A 19,162-nucleotide genomic window follows, 5' to 3' on the forward strand; every position below is an offset into this window, starting at 1 on the left:
AGAGTCTGTCATAGAGAGTGAAGTAAGTCAGAAAGAGAAAAACAAATACCGTATGCTAACACATATATGTGGAATCTAAGAAAAAAAGAAAAGGTCATGAAGAACCTAGGGACAAGACAGGAATAAAGACACAGACCTACTAGAGAATGGACTTGAGGATATGGGGAGGGGGAAGGCTAAGCTTTTAGAAAGTGAGAGAGTGTCATGGACATATATACATTACCAAATGTAAAATAGATAGCTAGTGGGAAGCAGCCGCATAGTACAGGGAGATCAGCTCGGTCTTTTGTGACCACCTACAGGGGTGGGATAGGGAGGGTGGGAGGGAGGGAGATGCAAGAGGGAAGAGATGTGGGAACATATGTATAGGTATAACTGATTCACTTTGTTATAAAGCAGAAACTAACACACCATTGTAAAGCAATTATACTCCAATAAAGATGCTTAAGGAAAAAAAAAGAGTCATGTACCAAAGTGTTCATTGCAGCTCTATTTACAATAGCCCGGAGATGGAAACAACCTAAGTGTCCATCATCGGATAAATGGATAAAGGAGATGTGGCACATATATACAATGGAATATTATTCAGCCATAAAAAGCAACGAAATTGAGTTATTTGTAGTGAGGTGGATTAGCCTAGAGTCTGTCATACAGAGTGAAGTAAGTCAGAAAAAGAAAAACAAATACCGTATGCTAACACATATATATGGAATCTAAAAAACAAACAAAAAAATGACTATGAAGAACCTAGGGGCAGGACAGGAGTAAAGATGCAGACGTTGAGAATGGACTTGAGGACACGGGGAGGGTGAAGGATAAGCTGGGACGAAGTGAGAGAGTGGCATGGACATATATCCACTTCCAAATGTAAAATAGATAGCTAGTGGGAAGCAGCATAGCACAGGGAGATCAGCTCGGTGCTTTGTGACCACCTAGAGGGGTGGGATAGGGAGCGTGGGAGGGAGTTGCAAGAGGGAGGGGATATGGGGATATATGTATACGTATATCTGTTTCAATTTGTTATAAAGCAGAAACTAACACAGTATTGTAAACAGTTATAGTCCAATAAAGTTGTTTACAAAAAAAATCATTGACCTTTTAATTCGTCATCAATCTGTTTTGTTTCCTTAAAATGCTAAATACAGAGCTGCTGTAAATAAAATATCACTGCACCAGAATCTCTTATAAAAGATTCATAGCAATATAAGGCCACATTTTAAGTAACAACTTGGGAAAAAAATCTATGACAGGAAATAGCTCAATAAGGAAGTTGCCAATTATGCATTTATGTTCTAAATGTGTTGGCAAAACACTTTTGGATTTACTTGAAAAAGTATGTTTCCCAATTCTGATTATTTCTTTAGGATAGATGACTTGAAATGAAAATATTAATTCAAAAAGTATAAACACAAATTTAAAAGAGTAAATTCAACATACTTTCAAATTGCTTCTAGAAACATACTAATTTACACTCCAATACACAGTCAGTATATTGATAGCTCTTCATATTAGTTTAAAAATCTTATCAAAAATTATTCTGTTTCTTTGCCATTTCTTCCACTGCTTTTATGCTAAAAAAGTCCTTCCCTCTTCAGAAACCATATTTACTTATATTAAATTGTTTTACTCTATTATTTTTGATCTAATTAACTAATATTTACTTTATTCATTCCTTCTTTCCTACACAGCTTTCAACCTAGAACAGTGCTTTTCTCATGGTAGATATGGTATAAATGTTTCTAGTATAAATGATCACTACAGTTGTTTTTACCTTTAAAATGTGAACGTGGTATGGCTTAACAAGATCTTCCAAATCAATTTTGCTTTAGACAACTGATTTTTATTATAACACATAGTTACTTTAATAAATTTTTTTCTGTTGTGTTCAAACCACTTGGTTACAAATGTCATTAACTCTTCATTCCTATTAATTAAAACTAATTGACTTCCACAGATATGAAACGCCTGTGATTCTTTGTGGTTTATCACCCAAATGAGCATCCCGAGGCACCAGAGTTTGGACTCAAAGCACTTTTTTTAAGCTTTAAAAAATGCTATCTTTGAGCCATTTTTTCAGAGAGAAGAGTGGAGTGAGTTTCCATTTTTGCTAAATATAGCCTTTCAAATAGAAAAGTTTATACTTCTAAGTCCTTCTTGAATGGAACTTACATTGCTCTGCTACTCACACAAAAGAGAGACAATCAGTAATAACATTTTTAGAAGAAATTAATTTAAAAAATGTTCCAGTGACAGTCAATTTTGTCATAGGATGAATCCAAACTTTTTATCATTTATTTTGATAGCACATTTTTGTGTGTATGGACCACACAAAATTCTTGTCACCAAGAATTCTCAACCTGTAAACCCACAGGTTGGATGTTTTTGAAGATAGCCCACTTGAGCCTAAATAAAACATATCACTAGAAAGGTCATTCCTGACTGGAACCAAATGATGAAGGAAAGAAGGCATTGTACTAGGCAACTAGTTATTCTCTTAGAATACCAAGAAGAAAACATTTTTTCTTCCATTTTTGGTGAGTATATGTACATTGCAAATATTTAAGGAACAATCGTATCTAATACACATTCATTTAAGTAGCTAGCTTAATTTCATTTTTCTATCTTCTTTTTTTATTTTTTAATAAATTTATTTATTTATGGCTCCATTGGGTCTTCGTTGCTGTGTGCAGGCTTTCTCTAGCTGTGGCGAGCAGGGGCTACTCTTTGTTGCGGTGCACGGTCTTCTCATTGCAGTGGTTTCTCTTGTTGCGGAGCACGGGCTTTAGGTGCGTGGGCTTCAGCAGTTGTGGCGCGCAGCCTCAGTAGCCAAATTGGATTTGGGCCCACCCCTCATTTTACCTCATTAAAGGCCCTATTTCCAAATGCAGTCATATTCTAAGGTACTGGGGGTTAGGAAAGGTATCTTGCCATCATTTTTTAAAATGATGGTGTATGAAAACAAAGTAAAACAACAAAATACTTTTCATTTTTAAAATTGGGCCAGTGTAACTGTACTCTAGCTGCACCTTTGCTATTGTAACCAAAAAAAAAAAAATAAAGCTTTTATGCAAAGACACACGTACATAATATTGTGCTTCCCCTCTCTTTCAATGAAGTGTTGGTCCCAGACCCAGTTCTTGGATATCTTTTCTCTCTATGTGTATTCACCCCCTTGATGATCCGTTTTATGGCTTCTCTTACCATGCATGTATATGTCCTAATGACTTTCAAATTTTTATCTCCAGATCTTTTCTTAGGATTTCATACTTATAAACACAACTATCCACTCAAACTCTTTCAATGGATGTGTGATATACATCTCAAGTTTAACATGTCCAAGTCCAAATTCCCCTTTTTTCCCCTCCAAACCTGTTTCTCTTGCTGTCTTCTGTATCTCGGTTAGTAGCAACTCTATCCTTCTAGCTGCTCTAGATAAAACCCTAAGGCCCTCCTCAACTCCTTCTGCTTTGTATTTAGCACATCAGCAAATTCTATTGGTTCTAACTTTAAGAGACATTCATAATGAATCCTCACTACCTCTTCTACAATCTCTCCAGTCCATGCCTGAATTATCTCCTGTGCAGGTTATTGCTATAGTCTTCTCATTGCTTTCCTTGCTTCCGTCCTTGCCACACTCATCAGTCCAGCAGTCATAGTGATCCTGCTGAAACGTAAGTCAGATCATGCCCCTCCATTGCTGCAGACCTCCAATGACTATTTTAAGTAAAAACTGAAGCAGGAACAATGGTCTACAAAACTTAGTCCCAAATACCCATGTGGCCTCAATTCTGACAACTCTCCCCCATCTCACCTACTCAGCACCAGCTACATGGGCCCCTTTGCTATTTCCTGGGCAGAGACAGGGAATACACTGTTTGCTTCCCCTACCTTTAAAAATCTTTTCCCATACATCTGCATAACGTAATTTCCATTGCCCCCTTCTGGTTTTGTTCAAATGGCATCCTCTCAGGGAGACTTTCCCTGACTGTGCTAAACTTATGCTACTCCCTAACTTCCTTGTTTTCTTTATACCACTTATCACCATTTAAAATACTACACAATGAAGTTATTTATTTTGTTTTATATATGCCTTTTTGCACACACATGTAAGACCAGTGTGGATAGGAATTTTCATTTATTTGATTCAATGGTGGATTCCACACATCTATAAATGGCATACTAATTCTTAATCCAAATATTTGTATTAGGCTATGTAAGATTAAAATGTAAACTGTTCAAAAATTATACAATGATTTATCTTTCCTCTATGAGCTTTATTTTTTATAAACATACAACTAAGTCCTCTGTAAATTGATAGTTATTCAGCTGGTTTCCATTTTATTACAAGTAAAACAAAAATTAAGAAACTGGCTACCAACAAGAGATAAGTGTGAACAGCTGTATTAATGAAAGAATTCTGGTAGTATTTGTTGTGGTAAAAGAAAAATCCAACTAAAATATACCATGGTATATTAACAATACTGATGACATTAAAAATCTTAGGGCATTTCCTCCTTTGTGTCTGAGACTGAGAAAATAAATTGCTTTGGTTTTCTTAGTACATTACTTGGCTTGGCTAGCACTGTAAAATGGCAGTGTTTACTTGTGTTATTTATATTAATTTTGATAAATGAAAAATTCATAAGGCTGAAGAGGACCATAGAAGATAAAAATTAACCCTGTCACAGAAAACAATGTCAGTGCTTTCTTTCTGGAACATATTAAGTATATTCCATGTCTTGTTTCTTACAGCAAAACCTTGTTACAATTTCAGAAAAAGGGGAATAGTTCCCTTGTAAGAGACTGACCATATGCTTCAGTACGTAAAACATAGAGTAAGCAAATGTTTTGTCTCGGAAATAACTGTCAAATCAAGTTTTCAAATATCCAAACTTATTTTTTTAAAATATAATTTGAATTTCCTGAGTTATTAGTAAGCAAATTACTTATAAGAATAATTTCATCAAGCAAATAATTATGACTCAGAAGAATGAATAAAAAATACTGTATTTATAGAAATCAAAAGCATTAAAAAAAAAACAGGTAAAAGGAAATAGTCCTCAAGAAAAAAAAGGTGATCAGCTACCATATCTCAGTAGTATACCCGCCAGTCTAGCACATGATAGATGCTGATTTCATATTTTTAAATGAAAAAATAAATTCATCTTCCATATCAAATTAATTTTTTTCAAGTAAAAACTAGAATGTTAGAGAAGACCTGAATCTTGTTGCAATAACATACTACCTTAATCTTACTACTAGTTATTAGTAAGCTAGTGATTTAGTTTTACGATATGTACCAATTGGTTCCTACCCATTCTCTCTGTGAGAAAAAGATCAGCATAGGCTGAAACCTACAAAGCTAAGTGGCTTACCCAAGGCCTCTCATAATATTTCTGAGGCTTATTTTCTATATCTTAAAATGAGAGGCTAGGACTAGGAGACACAAGATGAATTCCAGGCTCTAACGTTCCACAATTCTAAGACTGGACAATTAACCCATCTGATAAAGATCTGTATTAATCTCTCTCAGAGCTCTTATTGCACTGTATTGTAAGGTGGGCTCTTTCACTTATTTTATTTTTAGCTCATCTTGTTCCTTGGTAAGTTTTTTTTTTTTTTTTCTTCTTTGCGTTACGCAGGCCTCTCACTGTTGTGGCCTCTCCCGCTGCGGAGCACAGGCTCCGGACGCGCAGGCTCAGCGGCCATGGCTCACGGGCCCAGTCGCTCCGCGGCATGTGGGATCTTCCCAGACCGGGGCACGGACCCGTGTCCCCTGCATCGGCAGGCGGACTCCCAACCACTGCGCCACCAGGGAAGCCCCCTTGGTAAGAATTTAAAGCAACTTACTTTGTCTAAATTCTCCTTGAGACTGTGAGCACCTGGAAGGTAAGGGGCATGCCTGATATGTTTGTGTCCCCAGAGCTTGACACCTTACCTGGTACATAAGAGGTATTAGTTAATAACCCACACTTGTAGCAGTGTGTTGGTTATGCTCTTAAATTCCTTATGCTTGTTTCTCTTTTATCTCACCTTAGTATACAAAATGCCGTTAGAAAATTCGATTTCACTAGATATTTTAGGGAAGATGTCATCACTGCCCTAACACTGCAGAGTAACAATAGGAGTATGGTAAATTCAGGCTCCTGATATTTGAAGTCTCTGGATTGGCTAAAGATCATTACTAATTCTAGAAACCCAAGTGCCCCATTAAGGAAAATGTGAGGCAAGGGTAATATTCACAGGTGATAATAATGTAATATAAAATATAGTGATAACATAATGGAAGTTATAAGTACTGGGCACACAAGTAGGTTGTCTTTAATTCTAGTAAATATACAAAACAGTTAATCTGACACATATATAATGACGCATATGATCATTTTTTCTTGAATGATACTTAGATACAACTACAAGCAGTTCATATGAATGACTATAATTAGAATCACTTTTTCCTTTTTAAAAAATTTTTTTCCAGGGCATAAAATCAATATCAGTGTTGACCTTTTTTCTGATATTATTAAATATTTGGCCATGATGCTTACTTCTCCATGCTGCTTCTCATTTAGAGAGCAGAACCTTGGGTCTTACTTCAGAATAAATGGAGTTCCTTTATCCCTGGGAGTTCCATTCTGTCTTACTTACACCCATCCAACTATGCACCTAGTCATACACATCAATTTTTTTCCCCCTTTTTTCATTCAGCCAACCGTGCATTCATCATTCATAGAGTTATCTATCCATCCATTTATTCATCAGCTAATTACTGAGCACTTAATCTGTGCCAGGCTTACAATGTTGGAGAGACATACATTTAATCAGATTATAACATACTGAAATAAGTATAATAAACAGGTTGCATAAAAGTTGTGATACGCATCACAAAGTTGATTGGGAATAGACAGCAAAAATTTCCAGTAAGAGGTACTAGTAAGAGTTCTGGCATGGTGTGGGAAGATAGATTGCAAGAGAAGAAACGACATGTGCAGGGGTTTAAAAGACTATGAAGAGTGGATAAAGCAAGCTTGTTGTTTCCATGAGAGTCTGTAAGTGTGTACTTGGTGGTGGGGTGGTGGTGGTGGGGATGAGGAACAGGGAGGGAATAGGAATTGCAGCTGGAAAAATTGGTACCATTAGATCACAAGGGGTTCTATATGCTATATTGGGTACTACTGAGTTAAGGTACAATCTTCATCGGACAGATGAGAGTTAATAAGCTCAAAAAAACTAATAGTTTCACAGGATCACTATATCCATTAAGAAATTAAAAACGGTTTTTAATTTTTACTTTCAAACAAACCTGAATAAACCCTCCTGTCTGACAAGGTTGAACTGATATATGATCTCTTAATTGAAGAAGTTATTTAAAATGGAAGAATTATAAAAACTGATCCACAAATAGTTCACATACTAAGTTGAGGGATTTAACTAATAAAAATAAATAACCTGAGCACTAAGCCAAAGTAAGACTGATTAACACTGGTTATTTATCTGGAGGTAGATTATAGGGGACTTTTGAATTCTTATTTATACATCCCTATAGTATTCATAATTTTATACCGACAATATTGTATTGATTTAATAATCAGAAAAAGTAAAATTATTTTCAATTTGAGAAAAAGTTTGAAGAAAAATATTAATTACCACAATGGGGTATTCCAAAGGCTGAAATTTTAGCTTAATTAAATTTTAAAGGATTAAATTTTCTTTATTTGACAAAAGCTTGTAGCCTTCATCAATTTCAGCAGCACTGCAAAGACAAGGTGTCCTCTGTGTAACAGAGCTATGCACTTAACAATTTTAATTAAAATTCACGTTAGAGAGCATTCAATATTATTTACTGCAGAAATAAGAACTCAGAAATCTAAAGGCACAAAACAAATCCTTGGTTGGCTTAATTAAAATGATGATAGTAAACATCCACCTATGATATTATGAACCAGTGCAGACAAACTAATTTAGAGAAAACTCTTGTTAACTTCATGGAACAATCAAAACTACTTTCAAGATCCCTTGCAAATGAAGAAACTGTTTCTACAACAGGATATTCTAAAATAAATGTATAACAGAGAGTGGAGAACAGATCAAATCTTAAAATTACAATTTCGATGCCAAAAGTATTTTTAATGTCATTTACAGAGTCCAAAAATTTAAGTTAGGTAGATTCACTTTTAAGTTTAAATCACTTAGTGTTCTTTCAGCTGATTACTTTGAATAAAGATGCAAGGAATGGTCTATCTTTGGCAGTATAATATAGTGATGTCTAGCACAGTGCCTGGCACACGTAAGGCAATCAGACAAAATGGTAGATGGCTTGTAAACCCCATTCCTGAAGTCTGATTAGGTTCCAGGTCTCTTCCCATGCTTCAGGAGGATGCCCAGGCTGCTGCTGTAACCATTAGTAAAGATCTTGCACAGGTAAAGCACCGTTTAATTAATGGCTCTGGGGTGAAATACATTGGCAGGTAAATAGTCAAAGAGGTCCTAGCTGAGTAGCACTGGCAGAAAGCAGCATTCAGAGACCAGTAGGTCATCTGTTGTTCCCTAGCAATGTCACTGTCCCAAAGTGGAGAAAATCAATGATTCACAGCAGCTTCTCTTTCCCATTTTATTTTCTTAAGTATTTATAATTTAGCAATATAGATGACATTTAAGCACTCTTCTGGTAAATACATCTTTTGGAAGGGCTTCAATTCATTACAACTATAAATCACTTTCTCATCATACCATCTGCCAGTGTTTCTCTCCCTCCACCTCTCTTTTTTGGTGTCAGTGTTATTAACCCTTATCTTACCTGTACCAAATTTTATGAACCATTAGAAAAATTTAAAAATTATCAAATTCTTAAATTCCTTTTAAGAAATTTTTAAAATGATGAATGCACACTAAATACAAACCTTCTATATGCAAGTATTTACCCACTTAATCTGGCAAATAACAGTCAATACTGGAAAACTACGAGGAGCAGAAATCACTTAGTGGAACTTAATTCCTTTTCTCCTATAAGCCGAACTTGCTATTAAGTTGGTAACATTCAAAGATGTATTTTGTATGGTAGGGAAATCAGTGCCAACTGTCAAAAATTTTTTTAACAGGAAAGGGTAGGAAATAACACTGATGGAGTACCTACGCTCTGCCAATATTTCATATATATTATCTCATTTAATTTTCATAAGACTCTCACAGATGTTTTAAAACATTTAAAAATTAATTTATTTTAAATTATTTTTTAAATTGAAGTATAGTTAATTTACAATGTTGTGTTAGTTTCAGGTGTACAGCAAAGTAATTCAATTATATATATATATATATATATTCTTTTTAGATTCTTTTCCATTTTGTATATATATGTATATATATTCTTTTTAGATTCTTTTCCATTTTGGTTATTACAAGATTTTGAATATAGTTCCCTGTGCTATACAGTAGGTCCTTATTGTTCTCTATTTTATATATAATAGTGTGTATATGTTAATCCCTAACTCCTTTTACTCAGCCATAAAAAAAGAATGAAATAATGCCATTTGCAGCAACATGAATGTACCTAGAGATTATCATACTAAGTGAAGTCAGACAGAGAAAGAGAAATATCACATGATATCACTTATAGGCTGATTTATAAAAATGATATAAATGAACTTATTTACACAACGTAAATAGATTCACAGACATAGAAAACAAACTTATGGTTACCAAAGGGGATAGGAGGGACGGGGTAGGGTGGAGAGATAGAGAGGATAGATATTTTTAACTTCTTGTTATCTGTAGAGAAATCATTGTTATCCAGCTAGTAAGGGCTAACCCCATATCTGTTTAATATCAAGTCTGTGCCCCTTTCACCATTGCTACTTCTGAGTAGACATTCTTTAAAAGTTTTTGAATTTTGAAAACTATTTAACTCTCTTTAATTCTTTAGAACAAATACCTAATTCACTATTTTAAATCTGTAGTAGTGATAGTTGTACTAGTAATATTCATTGATCCTTATTTATGAGCCATGAACCAGGTAACATGTTAATAGGTTCTATACACACTATTCTATTCTAACCTCTCAAAAACTTAGATGTGATTAATAATAGCCAACATTTGTGTAGCCCTTCTAATGTGTTTGTGACTGTTCTCAGCACTTTATACATAGTCACTCACTTAATCTCAGGTGGGGGTGATTATTTTATCCCCATTTTAGGGCTGAGGAAACTGAGGCAGAGGAGATTAAATTTCTTGGTCAAGGTAACCCAGCTAGCAAATGCACAGAAGAGATTCACATCCAGAGAGTCTGACTCCAAAGTCTTTGCTCTTTATTTTCTCATTTCGAAGATGAGCAAACAACTCAGAAAAGTTAAGTAACTAGAAGAAGATGATTCAGGGTTAAGTGGCCAAGTAATGCCTGTAACATAATGTATACAAGTGACTGTGATTGCAAGGAAATATACACACCTTTGCTTATGCAACTTCATAACGAAATTAATGACACAACTTGTAATCATTTTAGATGAATATACTTCTTGTCTTGTTAGAGAGTATGCAGAGCATAACGTTCTGAGCATAACATCCTGAAATGACTCAGGATGAATCTCATGAAAGCGCGTTGGTTGCTGTCATGTACTGCAAAGCAGTGGTCCTAAAAGGCCATTGGCATGGGTCAGTTTTTGTGTTAACATACAAATTCATGCTAATAGGCTAAATGGTTCCAGGCCACTGTGCTTGAAAAGTTCTTCTTGGTGGTCAGACATTTTATGAGCCCCTGCTACTGTTGACACTGTGCTTAAATCTAGCAGTCTTCTAATTTGGTACTTTGGAGTGAAGTGTCAAAAAGATAGTCAATTGGTTTGTGTTTCTCAAATCCACAAAACTCTGGAGTCTAAGGGTGTATGAGGACTCTTTGAGGATTTTTTTCTTTAAAAGGAGTTCATGAATTGCTCAAATTTATGCATTGTGAATTAAGGATATTACTGTACATGGAATCTTTTTTTGCCTTAAAAAAGAATGTGAACAGACACATGCATGTACTAGAGTTAATGCTTGGGCTTCCTTGGTACCAACAATTTTGATTGTTCAGAAGTCTTATTTCTTTTAATTATGCTTTATAGGTTGTTGGTTTCAAATAAGTGACTTCCAGGTAAAAAACACTGTTAATGCTTATATATACATCACCCACTCCCTAGGTATATTGTTACTGGACTAGAAATAAAAGAGCATCTGGACCAAATCCCTTTATACTTTTAACCAATTGTCTTTTTACCAGTTAAGGGAATTTATCAGCTGTATTACAAATGTCTTTAATACACACCATAGAATACTCTTCTATATTTATAATCAATCATACTTAATATGGTCAAGAATTTCCAAGTTCATCAATGCTCCTGGATGTTTGGCTTTGCCTACAGAGTACTAATGATGTTTTATAAATAAACTTAGTCAACCTGCTCAATTTATTTTTATTCATTTTAATGACTTACTAGGTGTGGTACAAAAGAGATTTAGATAAATCTATTCACATACACAATTCCAGGACTGAAAATGTTTTTATTATTTAGCCCTATGCCATAAAATGTTTATATTATTGACATTGATCAACTAAATATTAGATTACTATTTAGACAATATAATTTTAGTCACAAATTTATAATGATTTAGAAAATAGCCAGACTGCAAAAGGTATTCCTAGGCTATTAATGGCATAAACAAGATGTCAATAAAACTATGTACCTCTATATCCAAGTGAAAAAAAGTAAACTATTTAAAAAAGTTTTACAACTCATTTATCAGAATTCTATTTGCTTATACATAGTCAGTGGGCCAATAATCAATTAAAGTAAATCAGGATGGGTCAAATTCTTTGTAAAATTATCTGTTATTATACTATGTGACTACACGTAAACTTACACACACACACGCACACACACGTTCAATACTTTGGATAATCTCCAAAATCATATTTTCAAACTTTAAGGTGTATATGAATCACCTGAAGATCTTGTTAAAATATATATCTGGATTCAGTAGGTCTGGAGTGGGGCCTGAGATTCACAAGATCCAGGTGATGCTGACTGCTGGTACCTGAACAATACTTTGGGTAGCAAGGTTTTAAAAGCAATATTTTTAATGCAGTCTTAATTCATTAAAGTTATATTTCAGTCGAGTGTATATATTATAATAATTTACTAATTTACACTGAAATCACTATAATACATTCACAGAAAACATGCTATTTTTCACTGAGGTAGTTTCAGAAATTAAGGGTGAGAGAAGATAACTTTTCCAAAGTGATAAACAGCAAGTTAATGCTTGTTCCAGGAATCATCTAATTTCAAAAAATAAAACCCCACTTAAGCATAAAAGAGTAAGCATAAAAGAGAATGGATTGGAACAGTAGAAGAAGTATGTGGGAAAGATCAAGAAAAATTTCATGGCATGCAGGAGAGAAATTCCAGTCAGAACTATATAGGAGAGAACCAGCAGCTGAAGAGTTACAGGACACAAGCCAGCTCTTCACACCTCTCTCAAAACAGCATGGTTTTTTTTTTTTTTTTTTTTGCTGTACGCAGGCCTCTCACTGTTGTGGCCTCTCCCGCTGCGGAGCACAGGCTCCGGACGCGCAGGCTCGGCGGCCATGGCTCATGGGCCCAGCAGCTCCGCGGCATGTGGGATCTTCCCGGACCGGGGCATGAACCCGTCTCCTGCATCGGCAGGCGGACTCTCAACTACTGCGCCACCGGGGAAGCCCTAGCATGGTTTCTTGATTCTGTTTCTGTCAGCAATCTGCTTTATTTTCTCTTGACTGATTGTCTTCCTTTGTTCTATATGAATATAACTATCACTATCTATGCTAGTCCTAATACCCTGTAACCTCCCAGGTCAAATACATTCTAACTACAATTTTGGGTTCCAAATTTAAATACAGAGAAGAAAGAATCTGACTGGTCAGTTGGACTTGGTCCTGGGTCCAGGGTCCCTCAGCTACTCAGGTGGCCTATGCGAGCAGCCGGAGAAGGGAGCTCAGACAAGGCAGCAGACTGACTTATATGGTCCTTGTAGCACAGAGCTGATGCCAGAATATCCAGACCAAATGGTGCCTAAACACTATTCACTGTTCATAGAAAAAGACCTTTTCTTTAAAAATTAAAATGAGAAAATAAGATACTATTTCAACTGTCAGTTAGCACTCTGTATTTATGTATTTTGTTTCATAATCTTTTTGAATAAGTCAGAGTTAAATGTTTTCACTATCAAACCAAATAAGGATAAATCTGAAATTACATTTGAGGCTTGAGCCACCAACTTGAGTAAATGGACATCAAAAGGAGAAAATTTGGATTTAATAAGAACTGGAGTTAAAACGATGACTAATCAATGCTTGAAAGAATTCTGGTTGAGGAAACTATGTATGAAATAAGCATCTTATCTAGGCTGCATGGCTTAACGTATGTAAAATCAGATTGGATTCAGGAGATCTGGGGTCAACTGCCTATTTGCCGTACCAGCGAAGAGTTGTGCCATGTCTCTGATTTCTGTTTCCTCTTTAGTGAAATCTGTAAATTGGAAGAGGCTTTTTCAGATGTCAAATTGCATATAATCTATATTCTGTAATAAAGGCAATGATTCTTTCTTTCTTTTTTTTCAGCAATCTTCTCCTTTTTAACGATTTATCAATTATTTATAAATCCTTTGACAAAGATGGTCCTGATAGGTGATGGTGACAGGCCATTCTTTATTAAACAATTGTGATATTTGCTCTATCACAAAAATATTTGCAACTCTGCCCAAGAGATCCAGATGTGAACTACCTGCTATTCATTGCAGGACGAATGAAAACCAAATAAAGCCCCCAAAAGGTGCACAATAATATAATTTTGCTTTATTTAAAAATGTTGCATTTGAATACGTGTTGAGTTGGCAGCTCAACAGGAACATGACCTTGATTTAAAATGTTTGTGTTTCCCCCACCCCCTGACATTGTACAGTAGCCAAAGAGATTAATAACAAACAATGGCAACTGTGGTGGTGATAACCGAGTTTAAAAATTCCCTGAAATAATTATGTCTTAACAAACAGAACAAAGAATTCGAGAGACATTGCATAATGACCAATTGGAGTCTGGAACAGGTAATTTTATGGGCATTCCTCCCTGAAAAAAAGAGCTCAATGGGTGACATATATTGAGAAACAGCAATGTATTAATTAAAATGACCTTAAGTAATGATGGGTCTGACAGATAAGCAAGTAAAACATAAAGAGTGTTCAGAAATCAACTAGGTAATAAGCAGTTCAGTTTGCATGGGGATACCAAATCTCAATTCTATTTAGACAGTTAAAAGTCATGTAAGTCTTTTGCAAGAAAAGGAGAATGTCTGAAATGCTACATTTTTATAAGCTAGGACCCTTATAAAAAAGGTGTGACTAAATCATCCTGAAAGATGAACCTAGATTCCCATATGTTGGTGTCTTTGCTTATTAACACCATAAGTTTGGCCTATTTGGCATTCTTCCCCTGTAGTCAGCAAATGACTCTCTATGTCATTCACAGTGGTAGAAATGTTAAATATTATTGGGAAAATAAGGAAGTAAGACATATATTTATGTTAAATTTAGGAATAGGTTTTATAATCCTCATGGTAATTTGTGTGTGTTTTGTTCGTTAGCTTTGTAAATTTTTTTTTAACATCTTTATTGGGGTATAACTGCTTTACAATGGTGGGTTAGTTTCTGCTTTATAACCAAGTGAGTCAGCTATACATATACATATATCCCCATATCTCCTCCCGCTGTGTCTCCCTCCCTCCCACCCTCCCTATCCCTAACTTTGTAAATGTTGAAGATAATTTGACATTAGAGAACCTGTCATGTTGAATTTGTCATCTTAATTTAAATGTTTAAGAAAATGTGATTGACATTAAACTTACAGGCTTTAATTTGGGTTTTTCAGGATTATTTATTTGGTGTTAGAATTTTGATTTCAAGATGAAATAATTGAGGGATGCACATTTTGTACTTGTGATTTTAAATTGATAACTAAGATAAGAGAAGCTTTTTGTATACAATATTTAGTTAAATATTTGATACTTTAATACTATAGAAATTTAGACTTCTTACGTTTGTAAGCAGTGGTTAAAGAAGTGGTTAAGAAGTTGTTGCTTATTAGATTTGTAAATCTTTCTTGTTAAGTGTTTGAAATGCTTGAGGGATTTGGATGTGTTAAAATTTGTAATTGTAATTTAAAATGTCTAAGGAAATTGAATTAATCAGGTTTATAAATGGTGCCAAATGTTTAGGGGAAATTAATCTGTCAAACTCACAAGTCAATTGAGCATTGATCAAAGAACAAGGAAGAACTGCATGTTTTTTATTTTAACAAAAATACTAGATTTATATGTGCATTTATTAGATAGAATTTCTCTTTGAAGGTTTAAGAGCTAATTTAAATTGTAATTTTAATAAATTTAATGCAAATTAAAATATGCAGCACTGTAAGCATTTTTCTGTATATATGCACAAAATTTTCTTCCTGGGCATTAAGAAATAAGTAATTTGAGGTACAATGGGCAGAACACTTTCAGTAGGAACTCAGTTTAGTCCTAGCACTGGCATCAGTATGTGACTACTTAAAAAAAAAAACACTTCATTTTGGAGTAATTTGGAATAATGAGAAGTGCCCTTCTCATCCCATATCATGTACTTACCCTTTCAGAGGGTACATGATATGTATATGATATTTCTGGTAATGTTAATCTTGATCACTTAGTTAAAGATAGTCTTCCCAAGTTTCTCCATTGTGAAGTTACTATTTTTCTCTTTGAATATTCTATTCTAAATTCAGCCCACACTCAAAGGAAGGGGTTGGAGACTAAGCTTCACATCCTGGAGAGGGTAGTTATCTACATATACTATTTGGAATCCTTCTGTAAAGAAGACTTGTCTCTTTTCTCCCCATTATTTATTAACCTCTGGAAAACTCCAATCTCTAAAATTATCTGTCCTTTGTTCCTTTAAAGGATTATTAAGAGGATTCATAATGGATACGAGTAGATATGAAGTTTTATGAAAATGGTAAAGTTTTAAGCAATTATAGTCCCTCGGGTATATTTTTGAGGGTGTTTTAAAGTATATACTAAAAATAGGAGTAAATTTTATTTAAGTGTGTTAATGTACTGAGTAACATTTTGAATTACTGTATTTTTGCTTCTTTGAGATGCTACAGAGAGCAAACTCTTCATCAATTAAGGCAGATTTTGGATTATCAATTGGATGATAATCGATAACCTCTTTAAAAGGAGCACACTGCGTGGGTGTCATCTATGATTACATTATATTACCCCGGTCTCTACTGGGCAGTTCAGGATATAAGGTACATAAAAGGTAAGACCCACAGATATTCTAAACTGCCCATTAAAATCATAAGATCACCTTTGTTACAGTTGTCTTTTGAAAATTTGATAAAAGGAAATGTTAATGAAATTTAAAAGTATTTTTGTTATTTCAATGAAATCAAAATTCTGTTTTCAACAGAGGTCCCTGCTATAAGACTTGAGATCTAAATTCAAAGGCTATAATGTCTAAATCACAGTTAAAGTATTAATCTAATTTTCATATCAAAATTTTACTTATCAGACTCAGCAGGCAGGCAATTACTCAGCACAATATGAAATAATCAGGTTATGAAATAATCAAATGGTAATTGTCAAATGATCAAACATGGGCTCGTTTAAAGGAAACAAAAAAACAACGAATTTTGCTACAGTATGGATCATCAGACAGGACAGCCTCATTTTTAAGGACTTTTTAACGGTCTAACATTTTCCTTGTAGCATCTCAAAACTAGATACATGCGGGTTTCCCTGGTGGCGCAGTGGTTGAGAGTCTGCCTGCTGATGCAGAGGACACGGGTCCGTGCCCCGGTCCGGGCAGATCCCACATGCCGGGGAGCGGCTGGGCCCGTGAGCCATGGCCGCTGAGCCTGCGCGTCCGGAGCCTGTGCTCCGCAACGGGAGAGGCCACAACAGTGAGAGGCCCGCGTACCAAAAAAAAAAAAAAAAAAAATCCCAAAAAACTAGATACATGCAATTTTTTTCATTTTCTAATCTCAATAAACAACTTGTCCTAATTTGGAGGAAAAAAGATGTTCCCTAGACTTAAACTGGTAAAATTATATCTTTTATGTTTTAGAAATGTCAGAGTCTTCCTGGAACAACCTAAAATCTAAAAATGAAATAGACTTCCATTACAGTTGGGGAATGGCAGGTGCTAGGATGAAAAATATGAATTTTTTTAATTGTAAATTTAGTCATTCTATCTCCTTTATTTCCTTCTAAAATAATAGTAATTGTAGATGCTAACATTTCTTGAGTGCTTATTTTTGTACTAAGTATGGTGTTAAATACTTTAAGCTCATTATCTCATTTAATCTTTAAAACGTCCTTGAAGTAAGTACTTTTATTCTCCCATTTTACAAATGAGGACATAGAGTTTTAAGGCAGTTATGTAGTTAATAAGAGACCAAGAAGGAATAGACTGCAGAGCCTATGCTCATAGCCATTAATTATTTTATACTCCTAAAATAAGTAATCAGAGTTCCTGATATGAAAATTTGTGAAATTGGATAGAATTTTCTGACAATCCATAAAGTTCACATTCTTTGTCTCACAGTGCTTTTTGCTCATCTTCAATGCATTTGGTAATTGCATGCGTCTAGTTTAATGCTTTACAAGATATGTACTCACACCACTGTGTTATCTTCTCCTGGGTTATTAACATTTCAGTGGGAAGACTCATTAAACTACATGTGATAAGTCTCTGATTAAGTTTTACCCCAACTGTTTACTTTGAAAATGTCAAAACTAGAGGAACACTGAAAGAATAGTAAAATGAAAACCTGCATAAGCTCACGTATTTACCAACTGTTAACATGTTGATACATTTGTGCTCTCTCTATCAGTCTCTCTCTTTCTCTCTCATTCTCTCTCCTTCCCCCTACTGTCTCCATACATCTGCAGGGATGTTCTTCAATGTATGTATATGTGTGTGTGTGTGTGTGTGTGTGTATACACACAGATATATACACACACACTCTTTTTGGCTGAACCATTTTAAGAGTTTATTGCAAATTTTAATTTTAGGCACTAATGAATAAGTTGGAGAAATGTTTTTTGAAAAGAGCTTATTTCTGTAAATGGAGTAATCCAGTTAACATTTCTAAAATCAACATTTTAATTCTAATCAGGTTTCCAATAACCACTATTTATCAGAAGAAAATGAGTTTTCCCTTACTCAACTTAAATTTTTGACATTTTGTCTTTTTTTTTTAACATCATTATTGGGGTATAATTGCTTTACAATGGTGGGGATGAAGTGAGAGAGTGGCATGGACATATATATACTACCAAATGTAAAATAGACAGCTAGTGGAAAGCAGCTGCATAGCACGGGGAGATGATTCACTTTGTTGTTTGTCTTTTTGTTGATATCTTTTAAAGAACTGACTACTTTTGGTGAAAAATGTATCTTTCAAAAAAATCAATATTATTGAGGTGTAATATATGTATGATAAACTGTACCCATTTAAAGTATATAATTTGATACATTTTGACAGATATATACACCTGAAAACCACACCACAATCAAGATATGGAACTTTTCTATCACTTCCCAATATTTCCTCATGCCTCATTTTCAGTCCATTATTCCCTTTGCCCTGGGATCAGACAACCACTTATTTGTGTTTTTTGTCACTACAGATTAGTTTGCATTTCTAAGACTGTATATAAATATAATCATACTGTAAGTACTTTTTTGTGCCTGGCATCATAGTGACTCTGAGATCCATCCATGCAATTGAGGGTATTTGTAGTCTCTTTTACTGTCGAGTAATATTTCACTGTATAAAATCTACCACATCCTGTTTATCCATTCACTGATTGATGGACATTGAATTTCCAATTTTTGGTTATTGTGAATAAAGCAGCTATGAACATTCTTGTACAGGACTGTGTTTTCATTATTTTTGGTTAACTTTCTAAGAGTGGAATGGTTAGGTAGTACAGTAGGTGTATTTTTAATATTTTAAGAAACCGTGAAACAATTTCCCAAAATTGTTGTACCATTTTACATCCCCACCAGCAGTGTTTGAGGGTTCTAGCTGCTCCACATGCTTTCCAGGTATTGTCAG

General features: G+C 34.7%; 1 protein-coding gene across 1 annotated transcript in view; it reads right to left on the reverse strand.

Moving 5' to 3' along the window:
* The window catches only part of HTR1F (5-hydroxytryptamine receptor 1F), a gene marked incomplete at its 3' end in the record, with an annotated part of 245,962 nt that overhangs the window by 52,710 nt on the left and 174,090 nt on the right, over positions 1-19,162 (reverse strand). The window lies entirely within an intron of this gene.

This window comes from Stenella coeruleoalba (genome assembly GCF_951394435.1).
Source record: "Stenella coeruleoalba genome assembly, chromosome: 5".
Classification (NCBI taxonomy): domain Eukaryota; kingdom Metazoa; phylum Chordata; class Mammalia; order Artiodactyla; family Delphinidae; genus Stenella; species Stenella coeruleoalba.